This window comes from Corvus hawaiiensis, chromosome 30 (genome assembly GCF_020740725.1).
Source record: "Corvus hawaiiensis isolate bCorHaw1 chromosome 30, bCorHaw1.pri.cur, whole genome shotgun sequence".
Classification (NCBI taxonomy): Eukaryota; Metazoa; Chordata; class Aves; order Passeriformes; family Corvidae; genus Corvus; species Corvus hawaiiensis.
Genome location: NC_063242.1, coordinates 9,332,213 through 9,354,235, shown reverse-complemented (window position 1 = coordinate 9,354,235; position 22,023 = coordinate 9,332,213). Strand labels below are relative to the sequence as shown.

General features: G+C 36.9%; 1 protein-coding gene across 7 annotated transcripts in view; it reads left to right on the top strand.

The window, feature by feature from the left end:
• The window catches only part of SOCS6 (suppressor of cytokine signaling 6), a 123,320-nt gene extending 101,596 nt beyond the window's left edge, over nucleotides 1-21,724 (top strand). For 5 of the 7 annotated variants that reach the window (XR_007200383.1, XR_007200380.1, XR_007200381.1 and 2 more), the window contains one exon: nucleotides 19,988-21,724. The gene's annotated coding sequence lies outside the window, so the exon portion shown is untranslated. Of the gene's footprint in view, nucleotides 1-2,503; nucleotides 2,625-19,987 lie in introns of all 7 variants that reach the window. The other 2 variants (XR_007200387.1, XR_007200384.1) reach the window with 2 other exon arrangements.
• The last annotated feature ends 299 nt before the right edge of the window (nucleotides 21,725-22,023 follow it).

Below are 22,023 nucleotides of genomic sequence, written 5' to 3'. Positions count from 1 at the left end.
TTTCCTCAACTCCTTCCACCAGGTGTCATTCCCTGATATATTCTCCAATCTCAGTTTTTATTCTTTCCTCCTGGGATTGTGCTGCTTTCATCTTGCTTACCTTCATCCAGAAGCAAAAGAACAGAGGGGTTAAATAAAACCCTCAAGAAGCAAAAACCCAAAGGGGTTAAATAAAACCCACACAAAATTTGCACCAGACATAGCTATATATCACAACTCACCTGTAATCTACTCCAAAGCATTCTTTACCAACTTGTGTAGTGAGTTGGCTTGACACTTTATTCAATAGGATGATATCATTGAGTGATTTAAACTGAAACAGAATAGAATTGTGTAAAGCACAACTCTAAGCCCATATATTTATCACTGTCTGGTCCAGAATTGAAAGTGAGAAAAAGATGGGAAAAAAATTCAGTGTTTCCAGAAGTTTTTCAGAAGTTTCAGTAGCTTCTGAAAATTAGAAGCAAAAACCTCAATATTTAAATAGTTGCCCGGGTGCAAGTTACCCATCTGCACACTGCAGCACCTGGTGGAGTCGCCAGAAGCTTTGCATCAAGTCCCAGGTATCACATGTCAAATATAAAATAGTTTTCCTCTCTAGGAATCAACTTTTCAGAACATAGGCACTTCCCAATATTGAAGTCTTGGATCTTGTTAAAGAGGATACAGACAAGAGACATGTTAGATTTTTCACTTGCAGACTGCTTCCTGATGAATAGGAAGTACTTTCATATGAACCACTGCTGAAATGTGTTTTGGAAATGATTCCCTTGAGAACAACAATTTGAGAGCTGGTAAAAATGATGAGATAATAAATCAAAATAACTTCTGATACCCAGATTGTAAAAGGATGAACTGAAGCTCTGACAAACAGATATCAGTCACGTTTCCAGAGTAAGAGAGATCCCACCTAGCTAAAATTGTACCTTCTCTTCTTTCTTTGGGTTCTTTGACTTGGTGGTATTCCACAAATATCAGCTGTGCCTGAAAATAGAGAATTTGGGATGTTCATAGAATCATTAATTTCACAGACATCACTAATTATTGATTATTCTTAGGCACATGGGAAAAAGAAGAATTTCTTCCCTGGAGAAGTTAGATGTTCCATAAATTTTGATTTCAAATGAACAAAATATCTTTTTTTGTGCTGCTCTTAACTAATGGTACCCATTTTATATGGAACAATAAATGAAGCATTGAAAATAATTCATTTGCTATCAAGACCACAAAATCACTTTATTACTTGGAGATTTTTCTGGAATAATGGGTATGAAAAACTCACAAATTTGCTGCCATAGCTCTATTACTCCATAACACACTTTGCAAGAGATAGGAAGAAAAGCTTTAAATAGCATGCACTGTGTCATTTGAAAACTAAAACTTGACAGAGGAAGAAGTCCATAAGACAGGGTTTTATACAAGTTTTAGAAACTTGTTGAAGTTCCTAATTTAACTGTAGCCTTTCTTCAGCAGTAAAATCAAGTTCAAAGAGGACCTTAGAAACCCAGCTCAATTTTGTTCTCAGCAAAACCTGGAGGAGGTCAAAGAAGCATTTTTCTTTAGTCAGATCTTTAAGAACAAATCACAGTGTAATGGAAAGATGTTTAACAGGCAAGGAAATTCACTAGAACTTTACACATATCTTAATAAAAAGAATAAGATTTTAACAGGAACTTGTCATATTTTGCATCTGTGAGGGAACAACAACAGAAAAAAGACCAATTTTGAAAGTGCCATCAAACAGAGGCTTTCAAAGTGATCTAGCATTTAAGAGTCTGTTCTATTGGAAGATTCACCCAGCTAGCTCTATGTCTCTTTTCTACAGATCTGTGAGTCCTAGAATTTGACCAAATTTTCAGAAGAAAGAAAGGCATGCTTTTTTCTCCTTTATTGTACAGTATTTTGATTTTGGTTATCTTTTTATCCTTTCCCTCTGAGTACTTTCCCTCATTAGTTACAAGATAAGTAGACCTAGCAAGCATAAATATGCTTTAAAATTGTTAAGCAGCCTATTTGCTGCCTTTTAGTTTACTCTTCAGTACCACCTTTTTGATATATACTTACTGCTAAACTATTGACTTAGGTGATTAAATCGAAATTGTTGGTAAGATACTATTTAGCTTATGTGTAAACTATGCTCATGTCTTAATGGTTCCCTCATTTCTCTTCCAATTTTCAGTTGCTCAATGAAATCGTGTTTTGGCTCTTTGATCTTCAAATTTCCCTTCAAGCCCTGTAATTTCTCTATTACTTGTCAGACAGGATAGTGTTTCTACTGTCTTCTTGTTTAGTAATATGTATGAATATGGACTTGCTTCAGATAAATTGGTAACGTTGAACGTATGAATGTTTTTACTGTTTTGAAAGAAAAAAGAGGGCACCACCTTTTTTTTCTCATAACTTCCTTTATCAATGGAATTTTAAGGAACTAACTTTTATACTGTGGGAAATAGCAGTTCTTACTTGATGTGTGGGAATAATTGTTTGAATTTATTCCTACAAGGTTCTCATCAGGAATTATCAGACCTGAATGGCACTACCAGAATGACAGTAGCAGAGGCAGTCCACTGTGAAGGATTTGACAACCATTTTTACAAGCTGACAGCTGAAAGAAAGGCCACCAGGTAGAAAGACATACAACTGACTTGAAATGGAGATCTGGTGTGCCAGATGATTTTGAAAAGTCACCACTGGATAGGGATGAAAAATCTGGAATAAAGAAAAAAATATCAGGCATGAAGACAAATATAAAATATCATTCTATGGTAGTTTGTGGCTGAATAATAATTGCTAGCGAGTTCTGAAAAGATGGCCAGTGATGGCTCAAATTCCACTCATTGATTACTTGCCTGGGAGACATATCTCTTTTTTAGTTCTACTCAGTGGTAGCTGACTTGCTGGGATGGATCCATTTTGATTTTTTAAATCGATCTCTTGTACAGCTGCCACTGTATACAGTAGATTGCAATAATACTCTTTGTCTCAGGAAATGGGGTTGAAGGTAGGTAGGATTGGTACCCTGGAGGTAGGTCAGCCAGCCTTCTCAGAAAGATTGTGTCAAATATTAGTTTCTTCAGTCCTTGAGGTCTGCAAAGAATATTAAGCCTCTAGCAAGGGAAGGTTCTTAGATGTAATCTTAGAGATTACGAACCAAATATTTAATTTGTGTACAGGAAATTCCTAAATGGTATAAAAGGAATTTGATGTGACTTCGGGATTCACCACATCAGACCTGAGAGGCACTTTCATATCATGCAGAGGCTGCAGGAGTTGCTATGTATAGCTCGAGGGACACCAGCTGTGCCCTACATAGAACTCATGTCACCAGGCTACTCAGCGGTGCTGCTATGTGCTCACAAATGGCTTTATTTATGGGCATAGTGATAATCTTCTACAGACTGGACACGCCCCAGAAATGTGCACTCACAGCTCAGAGAGCCAATCCTATCCTGGGCTGCATCCCAAGCGGTATGGCCAGCAGGGCGAGGGAGGGGATTCTGCCCCCTTGCTCTGGTGAGACCCCACCTGGAATGCTGCATCCAGCTTTGGGGTCCCCAGCTCAGAAAAGACATGGACCTGTTGGATCAAGTCCAGAAGAGGGCAACCAAGAAGATTAGAGTGCTGGAGCACCTTTCCTATGAGGACAAGATTAGAGAATTTGGATTGCTCATTCTGGAGAAGAGAAGACTTTGGGGTGACCTAATTGTGGTATCCCAGTATCTAAAGGGAAACGCCCTACAAGAGAGATGGAAAAGAACATTTTAGAAGGCTATATAGTGACAGGACAAGAGGGAATATCTTTAAACTGAAAGGGGGTAGGTTTAGAGTAGATATTAGGATTATTCTTGATTGTGAGGATTGCAAGGCACTGGAACAGCTTGCTCAGAGAAGATGTGGATGTCCCATCCCTGGAAGTGCTCAAGGCCAGGTTGGATGGGGCCCTGAGCAAGCTGGTCTAATAAAAGGTGTCCTTGTCCATGGCAGTGGGGTTGGAACTAGATGATCTTTAAGGTCCCTTCCAATCCAAGCCATTCTATAATTCCATAATTGTTGAAGATGTCCAGAATTTATTCAGTATTACAGAAGCTCAGGATTCCCTGTTTCAGCTGACATAGCAGCTTTCATAGCCTGTCTTGGCTTGCCTTGGGTAAAGTGACAGCATCTCCAAATCCCATTTGCTATTGACTAAGCAGCGGAGGAGCCAGATGACCTCTATCAGCTGTTCCTGAGACATGCCGAAGAATGCAAATATCACCTTTGTAGGTGCAGGATTCATAAGTCCTCCTCTTGTTGACAGCATGGAGATATGGATGCTATGCATGACAGCACATCAGAGCTTTTCTGATCTAAACTTGTACAAGCCTTGCCATCTGACCAGACAAAAATCCATCAATTGTTCAAGCAAGCAGAAAGTGCTCAGTGTTTAGCCATGAAAAGATAGCAAAAATACTAACATAGACAGTGTACTTTATACCTTTGTGAGACTCCCAAAAGGGCACCCCACCACCTTTGATGGTAGATTTTTCTCATGATTTCCTCCAGACTGCCTGTTACCCAGGTTTGGCTTTAGCTGATTTCAAACCCGTCCTAGCGGTATATCCATTGTCAGCATTGTGCATGTACATCTGAGGGGAGGGAGCAAGCAAAGAGGGAAAGCACCCAAGGGGAAGGCCATCAGTTTGCAGAAGTCTAATATCCTCAGGACGATCACTAAGGCAAGCAGATAAATTAAAAACCTTTCCCAGCCAGCATTCTCCTGAGGGGCTGTCGGTGCCTGCCCCCCTCCTGCTGCTCATCATACTTCACTGTTGCAAGCAGCAGGCAGCCCTGAGACGCCTGTCTCTGTGGAGGCCTGTTGAAAGGGCTCATCCTTTCCAGCGTGGCAGTGTGTTGTTTATTTATGGTGCTGGTGCTGCAGCAGGCGTGGGGCCTCTGCAAAAGAACACACGGCTCTGTAAGATAATAAAACAGCCAGAAGGCTTTCTGTGTGTTTGTGTCACAAAAGGCTCTTCAGAGAGGAACAGTTTTAGTGTCTGAGGAATGAAGTGCTATTTCAGAATCTGGAGGCTGCAGGTTCTTTTAACAATGGAATGTTCTGTCCATATTTTTCATGTAATAAAAAGAGCAGCACAATATGCCTCCTTGCTTGCCTAGAGACCATTTGAAATTTTTAATGCTTAAACCAGAGAGAGAGAGAGCATGGAGTTCATTGCCAGGTTGACATGAACACAGAAATACTTCTTCTCTCTTCCCTGGGGACTGAAAGGTATGATGGAAAAGACTTTCAAAAGAATTGTGGTCGGGAGGATGAATTGGGGAGTTGATAGTCAAGATCTAACTCTAGCCAGATGCAGTTTCAGATACCAGATTAGCATGGCATGGGTTTGCCTCCTACTTGACTACTTCAGTTGAAAGGTATTTATGATTTTAATCCTAAATCTAAGAAATTAGGTTTTTGCTTTTTTTTAAGCATATTGTTTTTGTCCAGACCACATTAGATTATCTGTTGCAGCAGCCAGTTGAGATTCCTAGTTTTAAAGAAAAGGAGATACAAATATTTTTTATCATAGTATTGCAAAAACTTTTTGTTAAGATATTTTGGGTTGAATGTTCATTCCATTATTTGCTGAAAGTTGGACTATTTCCTATGTGAATGCTGGTCACTCAACCATTCTGCATGGACTCTCACATTTTCAGTTTCCAAATCAATTCACATGGCACGTCAGAGAGGCTCTGGACATTTTGGTAAATAACATGATTGGTGCTGCTCATCAGCATCCTGGTTTTAAGGCTTGTTGCACACTGTGAACAAAATACTTTCGTTTATGTTTACAGAGTTTGTTTTACAACTTAGGCTAAAAAATACATTTATATCAAAGCATATGCTTTGCAATAATGGAAAAAAGGTACAAAAATAGATTGAAAAACTACTGTAAGTTATTACAGTTATACTCAAGTGTGAGGATTTTCCTTGCACACACCAGCTTGACATGTAAGGTACAGTATCGAATCTCCACACCCTGCGTCACTGAGTGCAAACCTTAGAGAAAAGTACATCTTTTCAACTCCAGCTGTCCAGAATCACACAGTACATATGCTTGGGAATTTCTATCCTCTCAAGATGGATTAACCTCTTTCTTTTTATTTTAGATTTATATGACTTAAATTTGTTATGATTTGATGCTAGGGCATGGCATCACATGGTTTGGTGAAATATATTAATTCTCCTCTTCTTTCCACGTTAATATTACTGTTAGATACCTCAATGAGGTAATTGCTGACTTCAGACTACACTCTACTGACTGCTGCCTCTGCCTAAGGTGCATAACTTTATGAGTTGTATGTGAGGAACAATATTCATGTCCTGTCTCATTACAAAATGTATGCTTTTTCTTTTGATACATACCTCTCTAGTTTATTTGCATTTCTTAGTCATTATATATCTGAGATATTTGTTTCAATTATTTTCAAAAGGACTTTTTTCCTAGAGATTATGGGTTTATTTCATTCATGGTTATAATTTCAAAGAGGAAGTGCTGTTTGTGAAGTTAATAGCCATGTGTTTGATCAGCTTCTTTATTTTATGTATAAAACTGGGTGACTTAATTTTGAATAAGCTTCCCAATGCAGCCATCAAAATAGCTAGAAGGGCATAAGTTACTTTTATTTTTTGAAAACAAACTGCTATGCTTTATAAATCTCCATACTATAAAACCATCAGGTAATGAGGAATAAGCAAAGACTAAGAGAAGAATTATATTTTTATGTTAAAAACATTATTATTATTATAATAAATCATGAACTGGAGGGAGAAAAGCAGTTCTTTTTTTAATGTAGCTCTGAGGAAGAGATGCTGTATTGATAATGCAGGTGAATGGAGTCCAGTGTTATATGGGTAATGGTTGTCCAAGTCTCTGCAGCTTCCTCTTAACTGTGTTTATAACACCTCAGGCTGTGAAGACTTAGCTTTGAATAGTTTATTCATTTCAACACCTATTCAGCTTATGGAATACATGAGGAAACCGTGAGACAGAACTGGTCATATTATTTCCAGTACGTAATACTTGATATGAATTTTCTCCGCTTTGTGCATCATTCCTGCTTTTCTTTGTGGAAAAGTCCTTTAAATGACAACACAGTGTGCATTTGAGGCATCCTGGTCCTCTTCCGTTTCTGTACTATAGAATACAGGCTTTATATCTAAACAAATATCTGTGAAATGGAGAAGTGACTCATTTGACTAAAAGCATGAAAGCATTTGAGAGGTACTAGATAAAAAATTTAGGCAAGGACAAGGAGAAAGTCATCATCTGCATCACACGTCTAGTGGTGGAGTGTGATGGCATGATCCTCCCTATCCATTTGCATAATTGAAATATTTTCTCCATGATCGTAACTTCTTCACTCTAACCACTGGTAGCTGAAAAACAGCAAAAATACCTGAAATGACCCAATATGCAATCTCTGTGAGTGCCTAGCAGGCTGCCTGGTAACTGTAAAGGTGGGCTTCATAGGGAAAGGAATTACAGTCTTAAGCTGAAGCACAACGGTTTTCTAATGTTGCGTCCAATTCCCTTCACCTCAACACATGAAATTTTGATTATTTTATTTACTAATTGTTCTATTTGCAGTCTTTGAGACCAGTTCCCAAAGAGAGAATGAGCTGGTCAACTACGTGCCAGGCAAAGAGAGGTTAAGGAGACAACTTCAAAATTGTGACTATATTAAATTTTACTATATACAATTGAGACTTTTAGGGAAAGTTGTTTATATTCTAGGGTAAGCAGAGATACTATAAAATATTTTCCACTCAAGTGTTAACAAGACTGAAATTTCTCTGATCTCAGTTTCTCTGAGTAACAAAACCCTTTGCTAACTCTCTTTACTATGAGAAAAAGAACTCTTTACTCTTGACTTGATCTCTGGGATATTTGAAACCAGGATTTTAAAGATTAGTTTAAGAAATTCTTGTACGTGATCATTTAATTTTTTTTGAAATTATGTAAAGTCCTCTTGTAGTTTCCATCTTCGATTTATTGAAACAATACGTAAAGCAAATATAGGAATAATGGGCTTATACAGAATTTCCATCCTTCAATTTTACAAGATTTGATCCAGCAAGACAAATCTATTTATACCACAGACTAACTTCATATATTGCACTGCTGCAGAAATCAATAGTCTGTGGCTATGAAAGCAAAAGAGAAGCCCTGTTAATTCATTAGCAGGTCTAGGTTACATCTTAGTGTGGTCAGTCTACATTAATACTCTCTGGAAGTGAATCAGAAAGAGTAGTCTCTGTAGGACACCAGACTGCAGTTGGCAAAGAAAGAAATGTTTTCATTTTTGGATAAACATCTCAATTGCATCTCTAACAATGAGCCTGTGACTGAAAGATGTAGGAGCTGAAGAAGTCAAAGGAAGCCTTGTTCACTCTTTATGACTTCTTATCAGGTACAGCTTGCCTTCTTGATGGAGCAGTAAGAACATTTCCTCCCATTTCAATGTACTTTAACATGTACTGAAATCTAGAGGAGCCCTTTCATAGTTCTCTCTTCCTGCACCCTTCCCAATGCAAGTGAAAATTGTGTATGTAATATATTAATTTCCTGCTATTTTTCTGTTGGCATTTTTCTATAATAAGCATCTAGTCGGAAGAGTGGCTATTTTCCTGAAGTGCCAGCTCTGGGAGATTATGTGTTATGATTTAGATGATAATTCTAAGGTTGGCAGTGAGCATGGGAAGTAATGCATACTTCGTATAATGATAGTTGTCTTATTTTTTGGTCAGCAGATGTAAAATTTCTTGCTAAAAATCAATGAAAATGCAGTGGGAGTGTTTATTTTCTGTTCCTTTTACTCTTTCAAAGATTAAAGCTAAAATCAATTATTATTTTTAAATAGGAATTCCACTCAAAGAAAATGTGAGGAAATTATGTAATTTACCTATGAATACATAATTCAATACAGACCTTGATTTTAAGTAGCTATAATTGGTACTTCAGGTACAGAGTACCTCAGGTGATGCACATTCTGAAGCAAAAGCCAAAACCCTGGTCAAAAGACTCTTTGGCCAGAATATTTTTTTCTTTGCGTGTTTTAGTGTCACAATTGCACACCTTTTCTAAATAGCACTGTGGTGAAAGTTTGGCATCTCACATCCTCCTAGAAGGCGTATCAAACTGGCGGCTGTGATGGGTATGACATTGACAGCATGTAGCCATGTCTAGACATATCTCTTCCAAGCAGTCTTGATAGTGTTATTTAACCTGCTTTGCAGTCATGTAAAACTCAGACTGAGTATTTATTTGGCCTACTGATTCTAGCCCAGGAAGGTGAAAAAAATACATAGGCTCACATAACTACTGCAGCAATGTTGTCAACTTTCTAAAACATAAATCTGAATTCTTTTTAGACATGAACAAGTCCAAAAATAAAAATTTATTAGGTACTGCATATATAAGTGGAAAATCAGAAGTCTTTGGGATTTTTTCATCTTTAAATAAAGCTGTGAAATACTGTCTATTAACATGCGTTAAATTACATGTATTATGAATACTTTGTAGATTTTGCTCTTTTGATGATGAAATGCCTAGTGCTTCTCGTTGACTTGTGTTGTACAGGTTTATATGTTTTTATGACATATTGTTGCTCCTAAATTATGATAATTCTGACCTAGAACAAGAGAAGATCCCTTGTGTAAGATGTAATTGGAACTACCAGCTGCTGTCTCTAGACTTATTGCTTTGTCACGGATTTGCATAGCTCTTCTGTTGGAAAGTACTACTGCCTTCTCATTTTAAGTTGAATTGTATTTTTCCACATTCACTTCATGACCAGTTCCACAACAGCAGGTTTGGCACTGTGTATAATATGGTGCAGAAATGGAAATAAATTTTGGTTAGAGAAATTTTCAAACTGGCAAATTATTACAAGAAAAATAGCAACAAATTGAATATCAGATCCCAGACTACTACATCTATCTTCAATGGAGAAGTGTGCTGATCTTTGGAGAACTTATCACCTGTAGCTGGACTACCTACAAGTCTTTCTACTCTTCTTGCATTTCAGCCCAAACTTGTGTTGGAATAACAATGTATTGTGTTTCTATAATTTCTGACAGTACAGTACCCTAATGCTTTAAATTGTATTTCTATGCCACTGACTTTGATATCTTATATTGAGTGAACAAACACTATTTTCAATATTAGTAGAGCATTAAAGATATAGAATTAAGAGAAAATAGCATAGTATTTTTTAAAAATAGGATAATTTATTTGTTTACCCAGAGGAAGATATCTTTAAAGATACAGATTTGTACTTGCTTGTCTAATTTTACTTGCTCTACTGCAGAGAATAATTTGGCCAAAATAGTTTTAGAGTAATCAGGATTATTTTTATTAATACCGTATTTAACTCTAGGCATAATGAATAGCTATGCCTTGCTTATCGGTAAAAAAATTACATTTATTCTGTGGCAATCCAAGAATGACTTTCAGAAGAGTTTGATATTTCTATTAAGGAAAAGAAACAAATACATATGAATCTATAGCAGTGGGTACAAAACTTGATGGCAAAGAGAAAAAGTATAAAGAGACACTTAAGAGCAATATAAGAGTTTGTGAAGATGCATAAATTCACAGCCTTGAGCAGTATTTTAGTGGTCAAAATGCAATTCTTCAATAATTAAAACATTACTTGGCAGATAATTTCAGCAAATTATCGTTGCAAACTAAAACCACAGTAATTTTATTTGTAATTTGCATGTCAAATTTACAGAAAAGAATATTTAACCTGAAAAGAAAATGGCCTAGCAAAATGAAGGAGCCTCAGCCTCAGAGCAATGTGCATGTCTGCTTGCATATATTTAACTCCTCACAGTTACAATTCATTCACAAAAGGAAATAACTAGCATGATAGATTTGATATGTAAAGGTTTTCAAATGGGTTGGTATGCAAAAGTTTTCAAAAACCTGTATTATGCCTTCATTATGAATGAATTGCTCTACAAGTCCTCTCCTCAAGCACAGTCTTTTGAATTTCTCAGTAAACAAGGGTCCATGGGACAAAGGATGGGGCTAGAGGTGTATCTTTGCAAAGCCACTGTTGATGGTTCCCTGACATGTGCTGTCCTGGTTTTATAAATTAGAAATCTGGTCATTTCAGATTAGTCTCTAAGCAATGCTAGCTGTCTCCCTTTCTGTTGGGGTTCCTCCCCTCTGATGTGGGGCCCTGGGAGAGGGGCCCCAGGGTGGAGGCACAGGATTTCCCTACTTCCTGGTCAACCTTGTTCTCCATCGATTGTTTTGTGTTCCCCTGCTCGGCAAGGACCCTCTTGTCCCATGATTGCTACAGTTCTTCGGCAAGTCACCAGCCATGCTGCTGGAGAATAAACATCTCTCTGAAAACATCTACCAAGAATCGGTCCTTATATTTCTTTTCCACAGGCCTCGCTGTATATACGTGTTGTAGGAATCCCTACTACAACACCTTTCTAACACTTCCAAGATGCTTTGAAGCTTTTTCATAATTTTATTTGTAATGTTACTGCAGAAAGGCACACATAACTGACTATGGCAATGAAAATATTGCCTTTTATTTACTAACAAACTAGATGTTGTCTCCTTTGATTAAAAAAAAATCTTTTGACTCAAAATCAAAGTAAAGCTAAAATACCTTTTCTTCTAAATTTCCAAGTTAAAAGCAAAAATGTTATATAGGGAAGTGTCTCTTCTGTGGATGTGAACTCCTTCTTCTCTTTGGGTTACAAGTGTTTTGCTGTTGTCTCTCCTAATCATGAACAGGAGATTGGTGTTGTAAGAAAGTGAAGTTATGGGAGAAAAACTTTTGGGGGATGTCTGCTTACTTCATATTGATATTCATATCCTTCACACACATTTTCCAAAGCATTCATCTAAATTACATGCTCAAAATGAACAGGGGAAATACAGTCACAAAGAGAACCACTGGATGGAGCTGTTTGTTGTGACTTTTATTTTATATTTTACTTTGGGATATTAGATCCCTGTAGGTGCAAACAAACTACCCTCAGGGAAAAAAAAAAAAAACAATGAAGTACAAATAACAGAGGAAATATACAGAAAATTAATCAGAACCCTGGACCTAATTAGACAAACTGTTGAATGGAGACAGCTTGACTGAAAGGGACAGTATACTAGGAAACTGTAAATAAAGCTAAGTAAAATTCCCCTCAATTATTGCAGTAATATCCTATTCAGGTTTATCTCTGGATGTTTAGTGCTTGAGAGGTTGTGTTTGCATGTATTTTTCTCTTCTGCTTTAAAAACAATAAAACACTTGCAATTTAGTGAAACAGACACCTTTTCTTTATAACTGAGAAATGAATGATTGTAACAATAATGAATGATACATTTTCAAAACATCACTAGAACTCCAATAGACTTGCCCAGGTTTTCTTCAGATGCTATAAGTTGTTTAAAATAAAAAGGCAAAATCTGTGAAATGCAGCAACAAACTCTTAATCATATGCTCATTACTACTTTGGGAATTTTTGACTTTTGTACTTCTAATGCTTGGAAGTGCTAGAATGATTTCTAAGTTCATGAAAGTGGTGGTGGTGGTGTATACAGGGGAAATATAATTCCTTTATTCATTTGTTTCATCCATCTCAGAGCAAAATGCAGGAATATAATTGTTCTGAAAGACAGAAGAAAAACCTTAGTAGAACCTCTAGACAAATTCAGTTTATTGGATTTCTCCTGAAGTTGTTCAAAAACCCCAAGAATTAAATGAGAAATTTAATGAAATTCTTAAAGTGGTAAGTTAATTCCCACCACAATAAATACTGAAGCTTTAAAAAAGGTGTGAAAGAGCAAGTATTGAAAAATAAAACTATCAGAAGGATAGTTCAGAGAGGTGTTAATGGTAATTATAGATGAGAAAAACTAAACCCTAAAACCAGAGAGCTTTCAGTTGAAAGCATCTAATGCTTTTTTCAGGGAAGATAAAATTAAAATAAAAAGAACCTCATTAAGGGGTTAGCATCAAGCTATGGAACTGCAAAAATATGATAGTCATTGTCCATATGATTATTGTACCTTTTGATAAGAGGGAGTCATAAAACACAAGATGAAAAAAATGAAAAAATATGCCTTTGAAGAGATCTATAAAATATTTATTGAAATTCCTTCTGTGTACTCAAGAAAGTACACAGGGCTAGTGACAGAGATTAAATGTTCAGCATCTACATTGAGATATGTTGGAGTTTTAATGTACTGAATATTGATTGTGTGATGAGTCCTAGAAGTTTGTTTCCTGCAGTTTCTCACAAGGGGAGGGAGAAACTAAAACATCACAGAAGATTCATGTACATAAAGTAGGGTGTTAATGGCTTTGTTGAAAGGAGAATCTTCTCTTCAGTCTGTGCACATCACTAATAATGTCTAAAAGCCCATCAGAACTGCTGAACTTTTTTGTTCATGAGGGTTGAGAAGTCTGAGACAGTTTATGTTTACTTTTAGCATGGGAGCTTTCAAATAAAATGCTGGGCTCTAAAGGAGTATCTTAAGACAAGGACTTTTCTTCTGCTTTAGGTCATCTTTTCAGCACTTGGGAAATAAAAATTCTGTTTCAGTAAGAATGTACAGTTGAAGAAAATGAATAACTGGCATGGGTTGCAAATAATAAAAGTATAAGAAAATCATAGTTGATCTCAGGCTGATATTCCTGGTCTAGTCGCAGAGCTTTACCAACACAACTTCCTTTGCACCTATGATCCATTCAAATAAAAAATCTCGCAAAATCCACAATTGTCTTGGCATTTTCTCAAGCTTAAAAACTGAAATGATGTGAGAAAAAATGGCCAGCCCTTTCACTTCAAAGTAATTTTTATTTGGTAAATCCATTGGCAAAGAAGTCTGTTCTGCAAGCTGTTGCTCTCAGAAGCTGCAAGTTGAATTTGGCCTGCGTGAGTGCTTCAGGCCATCTGAAATATTTTAGTCACTGGATCTTGTATCATCTTCCAGGAATCATTTGGACTACGCAAAATTAGCTTTTACGGTTGAGCAGACGTCAGGCCCCACAGTAGTCTACTGTCACAGTGAGGGAATAAAGGATGCAGCTCTAGGAGGTAGTTGGGGAGCTCACTTGTAGTGGTGACACATTGTTTTCATTGCTCCCCATCCACAACGTCCTGTTGTTCCCTTTTGCCACAGCCAAGGTGATTCTGTAGGATAGGAACTTAGAAAGTGATGCTGCATACCTCTAGGTGGTTTAAAAGATGACAGATCTTATGGAGGGAGCAATCCTATGAACAAAAATGAGAATTACAAAATGTCTGTTGACTAATTCAATAAAGTAGGGAGCCTGCATAAACCATAAACAGGTTAACTAGGGTTCTATCTATTGTTGGTTTTATTTTAAAAAGTAGGATCCTTTTTTATTTCTTTTCCAATATTTTTAAATTCAAGAATTTAAAATTTCTAGATGTTGACCTGTGCCAATAATGACACTTAGTATGCTGTGGCACACATATCAACAATCCTTCCTGTGCTGACATGAGCAATGTTTTCACAAGTAGGAAAATGATCTGTTCACTCACACATCTGTTTCCAAACACCACTTTGAAAAATCATGGTTGAAAATCTATTTTCAACATGAAAATGATGCTAAAAGTACTTTTTTGGAAGGAAAAACTTTTACAGGAAATAATTTTTGCTGTTTCTGACAATGAAGGACATCACTAGGCCAGCTGTTTGTTCTCTTTGGTCAAAGTTAAACTAGAATGGAAATTCCAGTAAGGCTTGCTGATTTTTCTACAGTGTCTTGGGGTGACTTGATGTTGCATTCCCTATTGCTGCACTGTGCCCAGAAATTAGTATATATGCTTTTCTATGCCTTTAAACTGAGCCTGAGAGGGGAGAGAGAAAAGTGTACTTTTTCAAAGCAGTTTATTTAGTTTATTTTCATGTTCTGAAGACACAGAGATAAACCCTGTCTGCTTCTGCAGAGCCGGGGGGGGGGGGGGGGGGGGGGGTGGCGCGGAGAAGCAGCTTGTTCGCTTTCCAGCCAGCTTTTGGCCAGTTTTAAGCTCCTTTTCCTCCAGAGAGTTGAACTTTTGTTTTCCTGGGACTTCGGTTTTTTTCCGCCTTTTTCTCTGCTGGGCTGTTTCAACGTCAGAATATATCTGGAGGAATTTCCACCGAGGCCTTGGCCCTGGAGGTGGGCCCACCACCCTGTCCCAGCTCCAAGGAGGGAGAGAGAGAGACTATGGAAGGACTCTGAAATTTCCCCAGGTTTTTCTCTCCACAGCAAGAGGTTTTATTATGCAGCATTATTATTCTTTTCCTGTGTGTTTATTAAATAAATAGTTTTTATCTCTTTCACTTTCCTTCGAGGAAAATTCAATTTTTCCCAAACCTGGTGGGGGAGGGCTGGCTGTAGCCTGCCTTCTCTCAGAGGATATATTTCTAAATTTGGCCAAACCAGTACATACAAAAAATGCATTAACCTATTTCAATTGAGATTCTGGTGAGCAATAGTCAAAAAAAAAAAAAAGTAGTGGAAATTTCCTTACAAATGCTACAGTGAAACAATATGCATAGATTTTGTGGTGGAATATTTCTATATGCTGACCTAGAGTCTACACGGTCTGTAAGTACATGTCCACAGGTCCTCTGCATGGGTGGAGGGGCACCACACACTTATCTTAAATATCTTCTCACTGGAGATATCCTTGCAGTGTAGTCTACCAGCTAAGCTGTTCTGTAGTCCATGTCAGCCATAATTTGCTGGCTGATCAACTAAAAAAAATACATCTCTGTCCAACTGGCTTATTTTGACTAAGTGGCTAATGAGCTATTCAGTAAACAGTTGAATTTTCAGACTCTCAAACCAAATTGAATACTACAGAATAGCTTCAATCACTTTCCCTGAGAGAGGCATACATTTGTGCCAGGAGCTGAATGCAGTTCTCAGTAAAACAATAAAGCGATGTAAAGTTATAGGACTTGCTAACTCCATCAGTCACACCTGCACTAAAATGACCCATTGCTCACTCATGCAGAGATTTAAATGTCTTAGTAGATATTACTGTCACTCATTTTTTGATAAGTCCTCCTGGCAAGCAAAAAAAGGTCCTGCTTATAGATCATTTCTCTATTCTACAGGCTACAATATACTTTTCTTTATAAGCAGGAAAACGGGGGAAACAAACAGTAACCGACTCATGTTGGCTGTTGAAGACTTGAAATATTGGTGCCTCCTTTACTTGAGCTGTTCAGCCTGCAAAAAAAGAGAAGACTTGGTTGTTTAATTCACTTCTCTATGTTCAACTGCTCTGTGATGCTCATTATTAAAGAAAAAAGAAAAAGGAAGCTGATGAAATAAAAAAAAAAAAATCCAGCAGCCAGGAATCACATTTTTTAATCAGGTTTCTGTAGACATACATAAAGCAGGGAGAGCCAGAAAAAGCGAAATTTCCTTCTGTCCCATTTCACAAAACAACCCAGAAATCCAGTGAGTATAGACCTTTTTTTGTTCATTTTCTGATGATTTTTATGCTATAGAGCATTGTTTAAAACATAAGTTTTTATATTTTTATAATTTATTTACAAATCAAGATATTTATTTCATAATTGGTCTGAAAAACATGAGACACTATCCAGGCCAAAAATATTTTAAGTACTCAAAATGGTATATATTCTTTCTTCATTGACTGAGGATAATTTGAAAATATCTATGTTCACACATAGTATAAAAACATACAGTATAAAGTTAAGAATCAAATCTCACACTGGATGTGTGAGATTTTATTAAATCCCATTTTTTCCTGGATCTGTGTGGCATAGTTTAGCAAATTTTGTAAACGTTTCCTGAGTCATTAGCCTATATTTATCAAACCTATACTTACTACAGAATGACACATGTTCCTGAAAGATCTGGAAAGGAAACCCAAAGAACTTTGTGACACAACTTATTGTTGATGGTAAGCTCTTCAGTATAGCATTCATATTCATATTCAAGAAAGCTGACAATGAAGGATTACAGAAATGTTATGCAACTAAGTGCCTGGGTGGTAGTAGGGAATATAAAGGTCAACATATACAAAGGTAAAATAAGACAGGCAAGAGAAACCTCCCTCTGCATCCACATCTACCTTTATGCATGCAGTGGTGGTCATGCATTTTTTTCCTCTGCAGAGAAATCGTGGTGTTTTGACATATAGTTTCGCATAAGCACTGACTCAAGAATGGTTATAAAAGTAAAACAAGTTAGAGTGATTAAGAAAGCAATAGGTAACAAAGCAGAAAACCTGTCTGAGTATACTCAGCAGGGCCCCATCTTGAAAATTGTGTGCTATTTGTTCCCTTTTTGTTAAAAGACATATACTAGATCTTAAAAAGACACCAAAAAAAGCACTAAAGTTCACCCTGTACTCTTACAATCCATGGTGAAATGAGATAATTCTTTCTTCCAATTCATCCTTTGGAAAAGAACATCTGAAATTTAAATTTCTGGGAAAAGTTTTGCTTTCTTTTTCCAGTAGCACTTCCTGACTTAATCTTAGAGAAATCTTAGAAAAAGTACTTGATGTTCTTACTTCTTTCTCTTTTAAAGAAAGTAGGAGACTAGATGATTCATTTTTCTGGGACTTATCTAAAGTCCTTTGTATAAACTAGCTAAAAGCTAATATGACATTCCTGATGTTCTTGAAGTAAAAATTACTAGAAAAATGTTAAACACTATTAACTCAAATACTAGAGATTTCAAGAAGAGAGTGAGGAATGCAAAATCAATTTAAAAAATAACCTAGCAAATTTTGACTGGTGTAAGCTATGATGTCTATTTGTACTTCAGAAAGGACAAACACTAAGGATTCTTGAAATTTAAGCTGAAAACCTCTCTGCCACCAAAGCAAAAAAAAAGAGGCTAAAATAGCAGTCAACTGTTACTTTTACACTTACAGAAATATCTCCTTAGAGAATACAGCCCTGTTTTCAGCTTTGCTGGTACCATCATAAAAAAACCTCCAAACCAACAAACAAACTCAAAGACAGAAGTGAGAAATGCAGTTCTGGTATTTCTGCCTTTCCTTGTGCAGTTGTATTGAAAATGTGTTAACCATTCTGTCCCATACTACCACATCTGAATTCCAGCTTTTTAAAGAGTATCAGACAAATATATGATCTCTACTTGGGAAACTGCATGAGAACAAAATCTTTTGTTCAAAGTTCTACAGGTTAGAGACATTGCACCTTTTAATTTTTACATATGAAAACCAAATATCTTTATAGGAATTTTAGTTTACTTAGCTGTTTAAAACATTTACATATTCATGTAATTTTTTTTTTTTTGAAAACTCGGTGGAAAAACTTGACATTATTGTAAAAGGAATAGAAAGATTCTGTCTTGGGTATGAATATGTGAGTTTTGGTGATGTGAAAACCTCTGGCTGCATATCTAGAGACATCATTTACCCCACAGCATTTCAATGAAAATAAAATAACCAATCATGTTATTCTGTAATGTACTTTTGTTGCTATAATTACATATAAGGAAGAATAAATAATGTCAAATAATTTTTGTTCTCAAATATAATAGCTATACCAGAAATAACTATCAAACTAAAATGCACTGACTTGACGTCAAAGTACAACATCAGTTGGTTTTAGGCAAAGTTTTTGCAACATCTACAATCCAAGGAAAGAGAGGTTCAGATGAGATAAGAGTAAAAAAGATTCTAAAATACTGATACTTTAATATAAATTTTAATATAATATAAAAGACAAAAATGAAAACATGATCACATTACTACTTGAAAATGTAACCGTGATTGTGTACTACTGCATTTTTGTATTTATATTCAATTTAATCTTAATTCATATTTATGGGATTGTTTTTCTCTGTTATGAAAATACTTCAATTTTACATCACATTGTTTCTAACATGAAAATAAGACATTAATTTCTTCCCATTTTTATACTTGACAACGATGAACAGCAGTTTCACACAGAGCAGTTCTAATTCCTCTACTGAAATTACCTATTCCAGCTACCTGGCATGGCTACAAAGGGAATATGCTCTTGCTTTTGTGTCTTGACAGCTGTGGATATTGCTGATGATGTCCAGTCTGTCTATCTGTCATAATGATATGCATACTAAATAGCTAAATATTCACAAGTAAGCATCAAAAATTCTTATTGAAATTCCAGAGATTTATTAAGTTAAAAAATTTGTTCAATAGGAATATTTATACATATACTTCTTTTTTGTTCAGAATATCTCCTTCCCCATTTTTATGTTTACTGTTTTTCCTCTTGACAAGTCTGTATTTTAAAAATTTATAGTAATTTGAATTCTTAATTCCTGGGTGCAGAATGTAGTTATAAATGGCATTTTGTCTGTCATTTCATGTGTTTTATTCTTAGTGCTGGTTTATTCATTAGCTAATCCATTGTGTGTGTTCCTGTGCAATGTCATTGCTTTGAGCTAAAACAATGTTTTTAGAGTTAGAAAATAAACAGGGTATATATTGATTGAAAAGTGAATCCTTCCTCTTTTCTGTGAGTGGACAGTAAATGAAGAGTGATTTTAGCTGTGGTTTGTTTTGTTCTGGGTAGAACAGTTGCTCTGTTGCGTCTAAGCCTCACTTAGCAGGAAATCTCCCCACTAGCAACTTAAAAGTCTTTCATGGTTCTGATATAAAGGTTAGTTTCCTCCTTCAAAGGCTAGGCAGATGCTGAGAGTCCGGATGATATGAGTCAATAATCTTTTAGCATATTTTTTCTTTTTCTGTAATACCCAAGTGCTAAATGCTTGTTGTTGCTGTTGTTTGGGGTTTTTTGTTTGCTTGTTTATTTTTGTTTTGTTTCCCTGAATAAGCATCATGAACATTTGTTTATTTTTATGGTGTCTCATAGCCATTTCAGAGTTCATGGGCCAGAATAATTAGAGTCCAGACACAGGATTGGAATGACCTTGTGTACCATGCATTTTCCATTTGCAGAGCTGATTGAGAGAAATGGCTATGACTGAGGACCACTTACGGATCATGGCAATCAAACATGTGAGCTGGACCCAGGATATCCTGAGGCTAAAGGAAAGAATTCCTGAGAAATTTGCCTTGGAGTGATTAAAATACAATGTTTGCAGACAATTACTTTCTCACTGAAAAGGTAGGTTTACTGGTAACAGAGCTTGACAGGCACTTGCTTTTGCCAGTGATTATGAACCTGCAACATATGGCCAGATGTACTCACTTTGCGTTCACTTGCTGCAATGATTGAAAAATTAATTCTGAAATCCAAAGACCTGCAACTGACAGTTTGCTAATGATGAGTGATGTGGCTATACCAAATTGTCTAAAAAAATATTTATTGAATTCTGGTCTTCTGATTTATGTCTTTATGTCTACTGAAATACTGCTTTTTACAGTGTCACTGTGTATATTGCCAAAGTGATTCTGGTCCTGTTCAATGAAGCTGTGTTTTTATGTTTTTAATTAATGTAAATTGTATTATATCATATTGGAATTTACACAGGAGGGACTAAGAGCAATGTATTTTGGTTAAAGATATTCAGTATTTAATCAGACCATACTAAAAATATATAAAGAACTTCATTCCCTAAGTTTACAATCCAGTTGTTAATCATCAAAGCTATTCAGTTTTCTTGGCTTCTTTATGTTTTTCCAAAGCAACTTTTAATATATCCACTTATTTTTAATTTCAGCTCTCTTTTACCATGTGAGTAGGACAGTGAATATGATCTAAAGTTCTTATTGCCATCACAGTGTTATTACAGGTGTTACTGCTATCCTAGGTAAGACTCTTGCTTTGAGTAAGATAGTTTTATATACTGAACAGAAAATAAAAAAAATATGAATAATGTCTATGCTTGAACCATAATGGAAATCTGTCATGCTCTGGTAGTGGAAAATGAGGACTCTCCCTGACATGAATGCACCTAAGATTAATGCACTAAAGGTAAGATTAATAACCTGAATTTTTATGCTGAGAAGGCAAGGTACCACTGTAGCATCAGCAACTCCTGCCCCAGATTCCCTAGACAGCTACTGAAGAGTTATGTCCCCTCCAAACACTGAAAGGAAAGGCAGCAGCATGATAGGAACCTGTTTTACAGAAGAGGCCAGGGACACTACCCTGGATGGCAATCTGGAGCCTGAGTCAGTATGATACCGTTGCAGAGAAGGGAAAACCCCTCCCTGGAATGAACAGTCTTCTGTTCTAGGGAGCCTTGGCAACACCTGAGCTGGAGCGCTTTGTCCTGTGCAGCAAGTGAGAATAGGCAGAGCTCTAAGAAATGTGATGTATTGGATTTGCGTGGCCAGGTTTTGGTAGTGTGGCTACAGAGGTGGCTTCTGTGAGAATCTGCCAGAAGCTCCCTCCATGTCCAACAGAGCCAATGGCAGCTGGCTCCAAGATGGACCTGCCACTGACTGGCCAATCAGAAATGGTGGTAACACCTCTGTGAAATCAAATTTAAGAAGAAAAAACAAGTTGTTGAGCAGTCGTAATTGTGACCAGAGAAGAGCAGGGTGAGAATATGTGAGAGGAACAACTGTGCTGAAACTAAGGTCAGTGGAGACGGAGGGGAAGGAGGTGGTCCAGGCACTGGAACTGAGATCCCCTTGCAGCCAATGGTGCCCCTGCAGTCCATGGAGGATCACAGGGATGCAGAGATCCACCACTGAGAAAACCCATGCTGGAACAGGTGGATGCCCAAGAGAAGGCTGTGAACCTGTGGAAAACCGGTGTCAGAGCAGGCTCCTGGCAGTGACTTGCAGACCCATGGAGAGAGGACCCCATGCTGGAGCAGGTTTCCTGGCAGGACTTGTGACCCTGTGGAGGACCCATGTTGGAGCAGGGTGTTCCTGAAGGACTGTATCCCATGGAAGAGTGACCCATGTTGCAACAGTTCGTGAAGAACTATCTCCCATGGGATGGACTCACATTGGAAAAGTTCATGGAGAACTGTCTCCCGTGGACACTTCTGGAGCAGTGGAAAGGTTCTTCTCCCTAA